This window comes from Rhodnius prolixus, unplaced genomic scaffold, assembly GCF_049639745.1.
Source record: "Rhodnius prolixus isolate KJV_2025 unplaced genomic scaffold, Rpr scaffold_12, whole genome shotgun sequence".
Taxonomy (NCBI): domain Eukaryota; kingdom Metazoa; phylum Arthropoda; class Insecta; order Hemiptera; family Reduviidae; genus Rhodnius; species Rhodnius prolixus.
In genome coordinates, this window is record NW_027411635.1 from 12,245,406 (window position 1) to 12,258,952 (window position 13,547).

General features: G+C 33.6%; 1 protein-coding gene across 12 annotated transcripts in view; it reads right to left on the reverse strand.

Annotated features, from left to right (window-relative positions):
* PMCA (plasma membrane calcium-transporting ATPase 3) overlaps positions 1-7,361 on the reverse strand; it is a 451,317-nt gene extending 443,956 nt beyond the window's left edge. For 11 of the 12 annotated variants that reach the window (XM_074142761.1, XM_074142762.1, XM_074142745.1 and 8 more), the window contains exon 1: positions 6,792-7,361. The gene's annotated coding sequence lies outside the window, so the exon portion shown is untranslated. The remainder of the gene's footprint in view (positions 1-6,791) is intronic. The other variant, XM_074142767.1, reaches the window with a different exon arrangement.
* Between the last annotated feature and the right edge of the window lie 6,186 nt (positions 7,362-13,547).

The following is a 13,547-nucleotide window of genomic DNA, read 5'->3' on the forward strand; positions in this document are numbered from 1 at the left end:
GCCAACCAGCCTTTAATATAATTATTTTATTCTATAAATGACAAATCGATGAAATGTTCTCCTTTTTCTCGACAAATATTTTGGGTAGACTCTGGCTTGAAGCATAATGGTAAAGAGCTATGTCCACTGCTTATATTCTGTCTTTATTGAATCGCTAGTTAGCGATACAAAACCTGTGATCCTTAGAAATCAGACAAGATGTTACACAAAAGCGAATAGTGGTAAAATTATGAAGAGGTTTCATTTACGTAGACAATAATAAGCCACTTTTGATTGCAGTGCCATCTAGAGGAACAGAACCCCCAGCATAGTGTATGCTAATCTAAATTCTCCCTTAAATCCATTGTACATAAATTGGTTTAGTTATTTAATGAAACATTATATATGCACTAATAGCATGTTCCTCTCGCAAAATTCTGACTTAATTCCATGGGTGATTAGCGATGAAGACAAAGCTTGCATTAAGGGGCAACAAGAGATATTTTGAATAATTTAGTTTCAACGATTCTAGAGAATTAAATCAGACACTCCAAAATTGTGTATGAACGAAAGGTGATTGCGACAATAGACAGCGTTCAATGACCTGATTCTTGCTAAAAAAGATTTTTTTTTTTTTTAAAAGTAAGAAAAAATATTCTCCTCCAATAATATTGCATATTTAAGCTTCTTAGCCTAGGCAGAGCACACTATATCAAAGCAAGGCTTAAAGTAGAAATTGATTGAGAAGGCAAGTAAACAATGTGTTAGTAGTGAAGGCTTCCCAGTGTTACCTGTCCCACACAGATCGGAGATCCTTTTGAAGAATTATTCTGGTCCACAGATGATAGGCAAATACTGTCTCCCACCTAACATTATTATATTTTTCAAAATCTTAGCTATACACTCAAACGACTTACTCTTAATTCTTCTTTTCTTCAAAACTTTCCATTTTTATAAAACAAAAATGTTAATCTTCTTAAGTACTAAATTTTGGACCGCCAAACTTTTTTGACTTTCGATTCCTTTCGAAGAAAAAAGAGGAAAAAAAAATGCATCTTTTATAGACCCGTCTCTTTTTACTATAATCACTAATATCAATTTAAAGTAACCTATATTTTATTGTAGATAACCTACATTTTTTGCGTAAGAGATATGGTCAGGTGGGATAACGATGTATCCCTTGAAATAAAAAGAAGGAGTATGTTGGCCAATAGGTGTTATTATGGATTGAATAAGCATATGAGAAGCAACTTAATATCAAAAAATACAAAAGTGCTTCTCTATAAGACCCTGATCCGTCCTGTGTTAACATATGGCTCCGAAGCTTGGGTGATTTCAAAAAAAGATGGGGGGATGCTGCAAGTTTTCGAGAGAAAAGTTCTTCGACGAATTTTTGGCCCTATTAAAGAGGGCGCGATTTGGAGAAGAAGGAAGAATCGGGAACTGCAGCATATATTCCAGGAAGCAGACATCGAAAAGGTAATCAGGCTTGGCAGGCTCAGATGGGCAGGCCATGTGGCAAGGATGTCTGATTTGGAAACACCCAAACGGCTTCTGCAAGAAGAAGTACATAGGATCAGGAGAGTGGGCAGGCCCAAATTGAGATGGAATGATGGGGTATGCGTGGATGCCAGAGACCTGCTTGGAGTGAGGAATTGGAAGGTTGCTGCAATGGATAGGAGTGACTGGCGGAAGCGGATTGAGGAGGCCAAGGCTCAGTAATGGGCTGTAGCGCCAGTAGTAGTAGTACTATATTTTATTGTAGATAACCTACATTTTTTGCGTAAGAGATATGGTCAGGTGGGAATTAAAATGTATTCCTTACAAAAATATACGTCCTTTTTGCAAGACAGAGATCTTGACTTCAATTGTAAAAATGCATCTTACATTTCTCCGCTAATTTTTAAAATTTTATCGGAAGATTTTTTTTTTTTTTTTACAATTTTACTATGAGCCAGCATATTCTCAAGGCCTGAGTATTTTAATGACCATGTTTAAGTCCAGATATATTTGGTCAAAATTTTGCTAGAAGTTTTATTGTAATAAAATTGAAGTTACCGCCAGCTAGAGTTTACAGATCAAATAACATGTAAACATTGAAATTTTTTTTTTGTCTGTCATTGTAGATTACGGTTGCCAACTCTATAAAGTTCCAAAAAAGGACACCTTAAAAAAAAAAAAAAATAGGTACATACTGGGCCGTCAACAGGATTTTTGGGGCCCGGGAATAAACAGGGTGTTCAGAATTAAGACTACCGGGTTACTTCGGGAGCCGATTCTGGGTATCATTTACGACAAAAAATTCTGTATAACATAAACTATGGCTCGATTCGGCTCCATTTTATAAAAATATTTTTAATTTTATATATTTTCAAGGTATTACCCACTTTTTAGCAAAATGTTGCCAATATTTCTCAAACTATTAAAGCTACAGCAATTTCAATAAGCTCATTAGAAAGAAGGTTAAATTTCCTTTTAAATAAGCTAATTTATATTTCAAAATAATAATATCAAGTGTTTCACTTTGTGGCCCAAACATAAGAAATAGCAAGTTTCTAATTTTTTCCCAAAAACTTTGACTTCATTTTTATCAAAAGTATTATACAAGTTTAAAAGGTGCACTGCTCATGAAAAACATCTACATACAAAGCACCTTTTGAAAGGTGTACCATGAATAGTGGTTATTTTAAAAATTGATGCAGAAATTTATTATTAACCCCTTAATGCACAGTATTTTTGAAAAAAAAAACGCTATATTTTATACGATTAAGTAAGTGTTATAGCTTGCAATCCCATGTAAATGATAAATATCAATAAAACGATTGTTTTTCTTTGCTTTCACATTATTTTCAATTCTCGATTATATTCGAATGTGAAAAATTATAGCAGCATAAAGTACAACGCCGCTCGAATTATCTCGAGTGTGCACAGTTTGGCCAGTTTAGCGCGCTCGAGTTAACTCGAGCGTGCACGTTAAGGGGTTAATTGCAAAAAAATAGGCGTCGGCATTATGAAAGGAATTTCACCTACCATAAGAATATAATTAATCAGAATCATTAAATCCAGTACGATTTTTTTGCATTTTGTTCATCGTTACATCCAATAACCTGTTGACCTATTCAGTTCAGTTAGAACAGAAAAACAACACGCCAAATGAAGAAGTCTCAGAAATCAGAACTTAAATCAAAAATACAATAAAATAAATTAGATTTGTGTGAATAATATCTGAAAAAAAAGGACAAAAGGCGTCCTTTCCTAATTTAAGAAAGGACAAGGACAACCAGGTGTTAAAAAAAAGGACTGTCCTTTCCAAAAAAAAAAAGGGCAGTTGGCAACCCTATTGTCGATTCAATATTAAGTTATTGTTCAGGCCAGCCGAATCCAGCTTCATTTTTTAATCATATTAGAAATGTTTTAAATAAACTTTATACAACTAATGCTAGGTAAAAATATATTCATATATAAGTATATCAAGATCATTTTTAAGGCATTCTGGGACAGATAGCTAACCGTTTAACCTCATTACCAGCTTCTCAATAAAACTCCATTTCATTGCAATGCACGGCCTCATTACCTGCATGTTACTGTTTGGGAAATTCCAAACTTGAATAAAATTGATCCACCTGAAGTGCCACTTTCCTTTTGTATAAATTCTAAGTTTCTAAAAAAATTACGAATCGTGTGAATGGTCTCATCATTTTTTTAATTTTAATTTTTTTATTCACCAGTCCTCAAAAAATGTATCTCCGGTGAATGTTAAATTTCCAAAAAATTTAACACGATTGCAAAACCACCTCTCTAAGGAGTAAGAAATCAATCGATCTTTAATGAATTCGCTAATTTTTGTATAGTATTTTTTTTTATTTTTAAAAATTTTGTAAACTATTAAAAAATGAGTGATTTTTTTTAATATTCGATATCGTTGCACTAGCTGCAATTCTTTAAGAAACTTGTTATGTCAGTAGAATCAATTTATGCTGCACAGAATTGGTTTAAAAATTTTAGGTAAATGATATTTAAGCCTTCAAGGAAAGTGCCTAAGGCAAAGTGTTTTATGAGAAGCTGATCTTCGAAAAAGTTAAAAAAAAAAAACCTTGCAGGCGATCACCTCGCTTTACCATAAATAGCCTTTTATATACCATTGGAATGATGCCTAAAAGCTGTATAGGTTTATCTCCACACGAAGTGTCTACATCAGTTAAAGAGACATTTTGCCTAAAACTCTTAGTGAAAATCCAAATTATTCTGGAATTTATAAACTGAATTGTCATTTGCAAATAAAAAAAAAAATAGGTATTTATTATATTATTTTAGCAACCTAAACACCTCAAATAGAGCTCATTCTGCTCGCCCTTGAGATACGAAGTAAGAAGATTTGCGACCAAGATAATTTGTACTGCGTGATTTGGAACCATGAAGGGATAGGGCGACATGGTTCCCATGTCCAAGTGTGCCAACACAAACCTGAATTATATTCAACACTATTGAACCACCATTGAATTGCTGATGATATTACAGTAAGTTAAGCCCATCTTTTTGTCAACAGAAATCAAGTCCTTCAACAGCATGATCATGGAAACCCCTCACGCTGAGTGAGTCAAGATTGCCTCAAAAAAATAAGGTGAATTTTGAACTCCTTGTTCACCTATTCTCCTTCAAAATTGTATGGGTCCGTAGCTAATTTTATTTTGCAGGAAGAGGAGTTAAAAGTTGGTTGTATGGTATTCTTTGCGTCCAAAGAAACCTGCCCGGTACCAAGCAAGAATTAACTTTATATTGATAAGTTGAAGCGATTAGTAACAATCGATTATTTTTTTTTTTGAATAGTACAATAAAACGACCAATCTTTTTATTTTTCAATACCTCATTAAAGTAAAACAGTGAAAGTTTCAAAGGACTTTTGTTACATCCCAGATAGGTAGATATGATCCTAACACCTTGACAATTAAGTATAAAAAGCAATATTTATTTATTACAATATAAGTTTATAATTTATTAGGCAAGTATAGCCTTCTCAGGGTGTGATGTAGGCGTGCTGGCTTTGCGAAATCGATCGACCCGGCGGCAAACTAGGCATTTCGATCGAACGCTCTACCGACCGCCGGGCAGAGGAATTTCGCTGGCGCCCATAGTGGGGGGCACCATCTTCTGGCGCCTAAATGTTTTTTCGTTAATATATATATATATATATATATATATATATATATATATATATATATATTATTTTCATATCAGCCCTACTTTTTATAATAAAATATAATTCCCAAAATTATAAACCAAACAAGAGTGTAACAATTATATTTTAATACATTGTACCCAGTTCCACCTTACTTAAGCAAATAGTTTTAGCAAGCAATTCGATTTAGGATTTCTTAAATTTTGTCTCAATAACAAAATGATTGATTTAGAAAACAATAATTCCCCCCCCCCCCAAAAAAAAAAACAATGAAGATTTGGGCAACAAACATCTTATTTACCTTTCTGATCAGTTCTTTAAGAAAAAATGTATATTTTTGCAAAAATAAACCCCTCCTCACTGAATGATAATTAAACACTGATATAACAGCATTTTACAACGTTCTCCTAAAATTATATATAAAAAAAAAAAGTTTATCTCTCAGTTCGTTGTTTCTTTAGGTAAATAGTTGAGAGCCAGATAACAACCTAATTATTCCAGTAGCTCCACAAACTTCTCAAAAATCAAATTTAAAATTGAAAAAAAAATTTTAGCATCAATTTATAGAAATTTAAAAGATTCTTGTTTTTTAAACCTAGCAAAGTAAAATCTAAATATAGATTCTTTCATTGAAAAATCTAAACAAAAGATTCTATAAAAATTAGACCAAAAAAAGGGCGTGTATGCCCTAGTTGTTACAATAAACTGTTTAATTGATTCATTCTGAAGTCTTATTTTTTCTTACCCTAAATAAGATCTTAAACGAAATAAAAATAGAATAAATCCCTTTATACGATCTAGAAAGCCAAGTTAAGTGTTTGTAATTTACAAAAATGATTATTATCGTACTAAATACCTTTTTTTTTAGTGATAAAGGTTTGTTTTAGAATTAATTCTTAAGAAAAAAAAAATGTATAAATGTGGCCAAATTTTGAAATAAAAAAAAAGGTTGTCTGCTTTTTTGAATTTCTTATTTTCGCAGCTAAAATAGGGCACATTTAGAAATTGAATAAATAATTAAGTTGTACAATTTTAGAGATTCTCTTCCCGTTTCTAACGTTATTTTTTGGAATTTTGGTTGTTTTCTTTTAAATAGCAGAATGCATGATGACTCATGTAAGATTTCCCCTCTTTACATGATTTTTCTTTTAGTTTTCCATTTTTTTTTAACATTAGGTGGTGTCCTTGCAAAAAATAAAAATAAAATGCAAAAGTTTGTGTGTATGTAGGTTTTTTTTGGGGGGGCCAGATCGATTTCTTAAAGTGTCTTGATTTGTTGAATATCGATCGGGCGCTCTGGCAGTGAGCATGAGAGAAGGGTGGGTTACAAAACACACACAGAGGGCAGAAGGATAAGGGGGTAGTTTTTTTGACGGAGCTCGAGATACGGGATTGTAGAAAACTGGCAGACACATGTTCATCTTTTAACTTCATATTATATTATATTGTTTTTTTTTTAAAAAAAAAGGAAGTTTATTAAGGATTAAGGGTAGTCCAAAGAAAATCTTGCTGCATTTAAAAGTGACAAAGGTGAAAATAACAAATAATAACCTGATTAGTAGGAATTTCTCTTTCAATGTAAAGAAAAAAGAATCTTCTGACTAAACTTATAGCTATAAGCAAATAGAAGTTTTACCTGGACAAGCGAACGCAAAGTGGACCAGCTTATTCCTTGGCGAAGCAACAAGACTACTGACGAGCACAACTTATCCGCGCACTCTGCCAAATCACTAATTTTTTTTTCTTTTTTTTTTATATAAATAATAGCTTTATGACTAAAACAAGTTTTCAAAAAATAAAAATAAAAAAGAGTGGTCCTTTTATATATTTAATAATTGTTATTCTGCGATTTACTTAAGTTTCGAGGCTTAAACTCTACGAATTTCTCTTGTGTTAATTGTTAATAGCGCGCTAGTTGGTGAACCTCACGTCGGCAGTTACTGGTTACTTTTTAATCTCTTTATTTTTTAATTAATTATTTTATTATTAAATATACATATATATACGTTAAGTATGACGTCAATGTAATGTAGGTTTGTGTATGTGTGTGTGTGTGTGTAGGTGTGCAGGAAGGGGGGACTTGTAGTACGGTAGAACTCGAGTCTGGGCTCAGGTGCTGTGTCTATGTACTGTCCAGAACTATCACCGAGGCGCAGCGGACCTATCTAAGGCTCACACTTGTCTAGGGCAGTGGCTGCTCGCGGCCAGCTCCCCTCCCGTGCCGCAGGGCCACAAGAGTGGGCCAGTCTGCCACTTAGCCACCCACTAAATTATCGTACTATATGAACACATAATATCGTACACTTTACTCGCCCCTTCCTATATAAAAAAAAATAATAATAATTTCACAAAATAAATTTAGCAAGTAAAACACTTAAAAGAATTCCCCCTTATTGCATTTACTACAAACACGAAATTATACTAATCATTAGACTGACCCTCGGTCAGACATTGTCAATATAAAATTAAAAAACATTATTACAATAACAATATTAATATAAATAATAGCCTCTGTAATCGACGACGTAAGGCACTGAAATCGTATTCATCCTTGACAATGTCGATCATAGCCGCCATGCAGGGTAATTGTACGGATCAATTTACTGAGGCCCCGCACTTAAAACATGTTATGTCCGCGATTATATTCGAAAAAATATTATTTAGTATTTAGTCCCAGTGTTCTAGAGCAAAACTAAAAGGTAGACGATGAAATTAAACAAAATGCATTTAGATCAGGCACTGAAAATGCAATAAAAGTGATCTTAAATAGTATTTTCTTGCATTAAGAAATGCAAATGTGCGTTGCAAGATGTTATTAAAGCTACATAGCGTGTATCGCCTGCTATATGTAATATTTCTTGGTCATTTGAAATGTTTTGTCTAGTCTTAGTTGTTGCGACACGGGCAGTACGCAGTTTTTCAAATTAAAATTAATTCAAAACTACCTATGAGCAACGATGTTGGAAGAAATATATTTTCTCATTTAACATGAATGAATAACCCAATGAATGGTGCTTTCCATGTTCCACTAGTCACTCAACAAGATCTCCTTAGAGCGTGGAGATGCACTAACGTCTAAATTGCTCATTCGTTATAAGTCAATCCATCAAGGATGTCCTTATTACCAGAGCATCCTTTCCATTCACAGCGAAATTTTTCAAGTATATCCTTCGTGACTAAAGAACCCTGGATAAACAGATGTCGAAGATTTTCAGGTCTATTGGGAATTTCACACTTCAGAACCTGCTAAAAGACATTTTAACTATAATCGCGCAACTAAATATTATTTACATAAACAAAAAGACTAGTTAATATTATACATGCCAGAAAAATCTATACGGTCAATGCAGTCCTGTTAAGACAAAGAAACGGAAAAAAAAATCCTAAATTAGAACGGTACGATTTTATGAATGAACCAAATGAAACAGATAGAATATGTAAATTCCATTATCTCCCTATGCACGTCACCTAATCTGGTAGGTGTTATAAGCCTCTCCTAAAAATGTTTATCATTTTTTGAACTGATTGTTGCTTAATCAATACGTTTATTAGAATTAGCATGTCACACTATAGGTTAATTCAAAGAAGAAAGAGTGATCATGTGCATAATATTAATAAAAAATCTTTAATCTCGCTATTAATTGGATCATTTATGAAAAAAACGTTTTTCTCGATATTATAAATTGTGCTCTGTACGATCAAACTTACTGTCAGTATTATTAGATTTCCTACGCGGTAGTATAACTATACTAAACTACTGATTTACATCTCATTTATCTTCAACATTATTGTCACTATCACAGGTTATGGTCAAAAATATTTAATGTATATAGCTTACCATATCCCGGACTTCTCCTATCCGTAGATAAGCGTCCCCCTTTCCAAAGCAAGACATATTTTACTTTTTCAACATTTTCATTGTAGTTGCGTCGCACCATTCGTTTTTTTTTTTCGGAACAGAAATTTTATAATGGAAAGCCTGTTACACAATGATATGAAGGGAAATTTCAGAAGCATTTGGATGCTGTAGGGAAGGTAATAGCGACCGAAAATTATCTTTCAAGTACCTGCTACCGAAAGTGGTTAAAAGTAGTAGCGGCAGAAAGAAAGACCCGTTCAAACATCAACCTAATTGGACCGAAAGTTTAAAATCGGTCTCAGTGGCTTTCTTTTTTATTTAACTTCAAAAGACTTCACATTGTTAAAAATAAAGGAATACTTCAATATAAAGAATAAAAAGAGATACAGCGCTTTCCGCTGAGGGACATTGATTGAGTTTAAAAAAACTCTGATGGCTAAAAATCAGAACTCGTAAGAATTTCTTGCATGCTAAAGGAAAATCAGAGTAAGAAAAATAAAGTCCTACACACCCTAAACGAAGACCTATCGATTTCTGCCTTCATGTATGTCCAAGCCAGATGATAAAGAATGGTAGCAAAAGCATTGCAAGAATCATTAAGCGGCACTCTACCATCGGTACGTCCTAAAACTAGCTGCCTGTTCAACATGTGGTCGCACTTAAGAAAGGAATCAGTGCCCGTTTGGTGCATATCAGAGCTTAGTGGCCTGCCTAATCGCATTGAGCAGACCCTGAGTCCTAATACCACCAGAGAAAAAAAAGAAGAAACTGCATGTCGACCTATACATTTGTTTCCATTCGAAACATAACTTCCATTACTTCTTTTTCCGTACTTCGAGAGGACTAATTATCTATTTCTGGTGACAAAATATCGGATTTGTTATGAGAACAGTGCTATCCACGATCATTTGGAGTCCAAGCAGAGCTTTACACGGTTTATCGGTCATCATACCATCTTGTGACGTATCCCGCCGATTTCCTCATTTTCTTACATTAAAAGGAACCTTGGTTACGCTTATCGATCCTGAATTGCCTGCACAAATAACTCAGTCTCCAAAAAAAAAGAAAAAAGGAAATCAGAAATTAATTTTTAGGCCTTTATCCTTACTATATCCGCCTTCGGTTGAAGAATGAAATGCTGCATCCTTTCATTAAAACATAAAATTATTGGTCTAAGGCTAACACAAGATCATACAAGGCTTTTTCGTGAGTCTGTTAACGCCAAACTTTAAATAATCATGTTTTTGCCGCAGAACTAGCAGTTGTATAAAGACTTTTTAGCTGGCATCTCCGTATGAGATACATAAAAATAGCTGATGGATATCGAATTATCCGTAAACACTCATACAATACCATTAGACTTCCATGTAATTTTAGATTTCAGGTTGTCTGCGTTCGCATAAAATGCTTTTTAGTTTTCTTCTAAAACTCACCAAATTATTCATTCAAACTGATTTTTTGGAAAAATTCCTAAAAAATATTATTATATAAGGCGCGTCAACATCCGAGGCTTTTGGCGCCCGCAGTTTTTTTCAGGCTAGCAGTTGGATTCGAACCCATGATCTCCGCGTTGGTATTTACTAACCATTTAGCTAATCCCTTCCCTCCTAAAAAATACATTATTATTTTTCTACAACTTTATTAGTGTACACTAGATTAGTGAAGGTGGTGGATTTGAGTTTCTAGCTTAGATTTAGGATCGCAATCTACATTTTCAGGTAGCGTAAAATCGGTAGGTTGAATCACCCAATTGTAGTCTCCTCTCACAAAATAAAAAAAAATAGTATCGAGCAATTATTTTCAGCGAACCGCGTTGTTTAAACTTCAATGTTTACGTCTTCAGAAAAAGGTGGTACACAAAATACCTTAAAGGAACAATTCTAAAACTTATATTTACGATGAAAACTTAAAATCGAGTATAATACTTCCTATTAGTTAGAGTATTAATTTTTAATCCTATTTACATTATAAGAAACCTAAAATATGTTTATTTAAGAATTGTTGTTTATTTAAAATTTAATTAAGACCTAGTAAGTCTAATTTATACAAGGTTTTGCCCAATTTCGTTGTTCTAATTACCACATCCACCAAATATAGAGCTGCAAAAACCGTTAATGCGGAGTTTTAAGAAAGTGCAGCACCATACGGACTCCAAGAAAAACGAATTAAAAAAACCAAGTACATAGCGACTACAATATGTCACTATGCTACAATAAAGGAGAAAATCTTTATTAAACTGCAAACGGACGTTTTGATGACTTGAAATCTCTTAAATATTTATAGCCCATCCTCAGACTTTTGGCCGGAAACAGATGTTTTTGGGCATTAAAAAAGATTTTTAGAAACAAGAAGAATTCTTCTTGTTCACTTAATTAAGTGAAGCAGGTCCTAAAAAGCATCTTTGACTCAATCTTGTTTTCTCAAGCAAACGCCAACGTCCTCACAGAACTTTTCGAAACTATTCATCCTTCCCGATCTCTTTGTTGTAAGAAATTTTTTTTATAGTTTTGCATATATTCGGAGCACTTTGTTCAATTAAAAAGCCCGCCCACTTAGGATAAATTAATTGATTACGAATTTAATAATTTTGGCTAATTTTGATAAATCTTTTTTACGCCAGAGGGCACCCCAACAATGATTGTCTTTACTAGGCAGCTATCTTTAAACGCATCTTCGATGGTCTCATTTTCTTTTTTAACTGCTGCTTTAACCACAGCTTTTCTTGCCGCTAATACAATTGAGGGCAAATCTTAGAGTAGTACTAAATTAAACCTCCTTTGTTTTTTCTGTTTCTTCTAATCTCTGAACACAGTAAGCTTATGGTCATTCAGAGAGGACTTTTCAGTTCCGGATAAATTACTCTATGTTCGGACTACCGAGCATAGAAGTGGGCAACGCTCTTATATTAAAAACATCTTGGTCAAGAAATAATTCTTAAAGTACAAACTCTTCTTGTCATCACTCTTATTTCCCCACACAATGTTGTGGGCTTGGTATTGCACTTGGAGACCGAACTAGAGCTGAAATAACTGGAAATGTTACGCTAGCTAGGACAACTCCGATAAGAAAGAAGCTCCTAAGAAGAAAGAAATGTTTGATGTCCTATTAGATGTCAATAGAAAAAAAAAAAAAAAAAAGATGCTTAAAACTCAATTAACATATAATCTCCGTCATTCTACTTTCATTTAGGTTCTGAGTAAAACGTGAACATTAAAACTAAAAGATCTTCAGGTAACAAATTGTCAAAGAAGCTTGATGAGAAACTGACGCATCCAAAAACAGTTTCCCAGGAATTTCTGCCAGGAAATTGGAAAATGCTGTTCAAATGTACCCGCTGTTCAGAGATGTCTGTTAGAACAGGTAGAACTTCATTACACATTGGAAAGACACCAAAGCTCAACCCTAGCAAGATTAATTTATCAAGCTACACTTGTGAATCGCGTAACTAAAAATAGAAAATTTCGGAAAGTATGAACTTGTCAAGTTGCAAGAGATCTCGGCAATAAGGTTTAGCCAAAATCGACAAACCCGATGTGCCACTTTACTGAATCAATTTTTCTGTTTTTTAATTTATTTGTTTGCGATTTCTCAAATCCGTATTTTTTTAAATTCATTTTTATATGCACTGCATGTTGATCTATAACTAGTATTTGTCATTTTTTTTTTTTTTTTTAAGAAAATTAATTTTAGCGAGGGTTTTGAGGTACTGAAATGCGACCTTACACGACACGCTTACACCAAGTGCCATTTTTGTTGTAGAAAACTTTTAACATATGGAACCCAATTAACACTTAGTTAATATCCATCACTTAGTTGAATAAAGGACTTAAACTTATCAGTTTGAAATGAAACAATACTTCTATTTGAAAGTAAGGTTGTCAACATCATATTCATGTCCACCTCTAGACATACAGCACGCTTTAAGAACATATTTTACTATTGAGGTCATCAGCAAACAGGAGGATAGATACATCCAGAATAATCATAGAAATACTTAGTTACTTAGGCCCCGTCTCATATACCTTGCGTTATAGAGATGTTACTTCTAATAGAATAATTTTGGAGATGTAGGGATTTGCCCACAGTCCCGTGGTGTAATGGAGAGATTGCCTCCTTTAGACCTCTAGACTAGACTTGTCCTGAGTACTTCAGAGTTTTTTACGCGAGTAAAAACTCCTACTTCCTGAGACGGTCTGATAAACTGGACCCATTGAGGTTGGTACATTGTTGTTCGTTTAGATTACGCAGGGGGCACCACGAGCATGCGATCAACTTCACCCCCCATCATAGAAATAGCGTTTATATAAATAAATAAAGTAGGAATCAATCTTATTTCTCGATGGAAATCTAAGAGTTTCCCAGTTTATAAATTTCTAAATTCAGCAGTTTAACTTTCTCAGTTATTTTAGAGTTGTAAGTACTCTTTTTTTATGACTACTGATACTTTGCCATTTTCTTTTCTTAAAACTGTTGACTACCAAATGATATCAAGTAATTTAAATATTTTCCCTTACTTACTGTAGCCATTTTTGC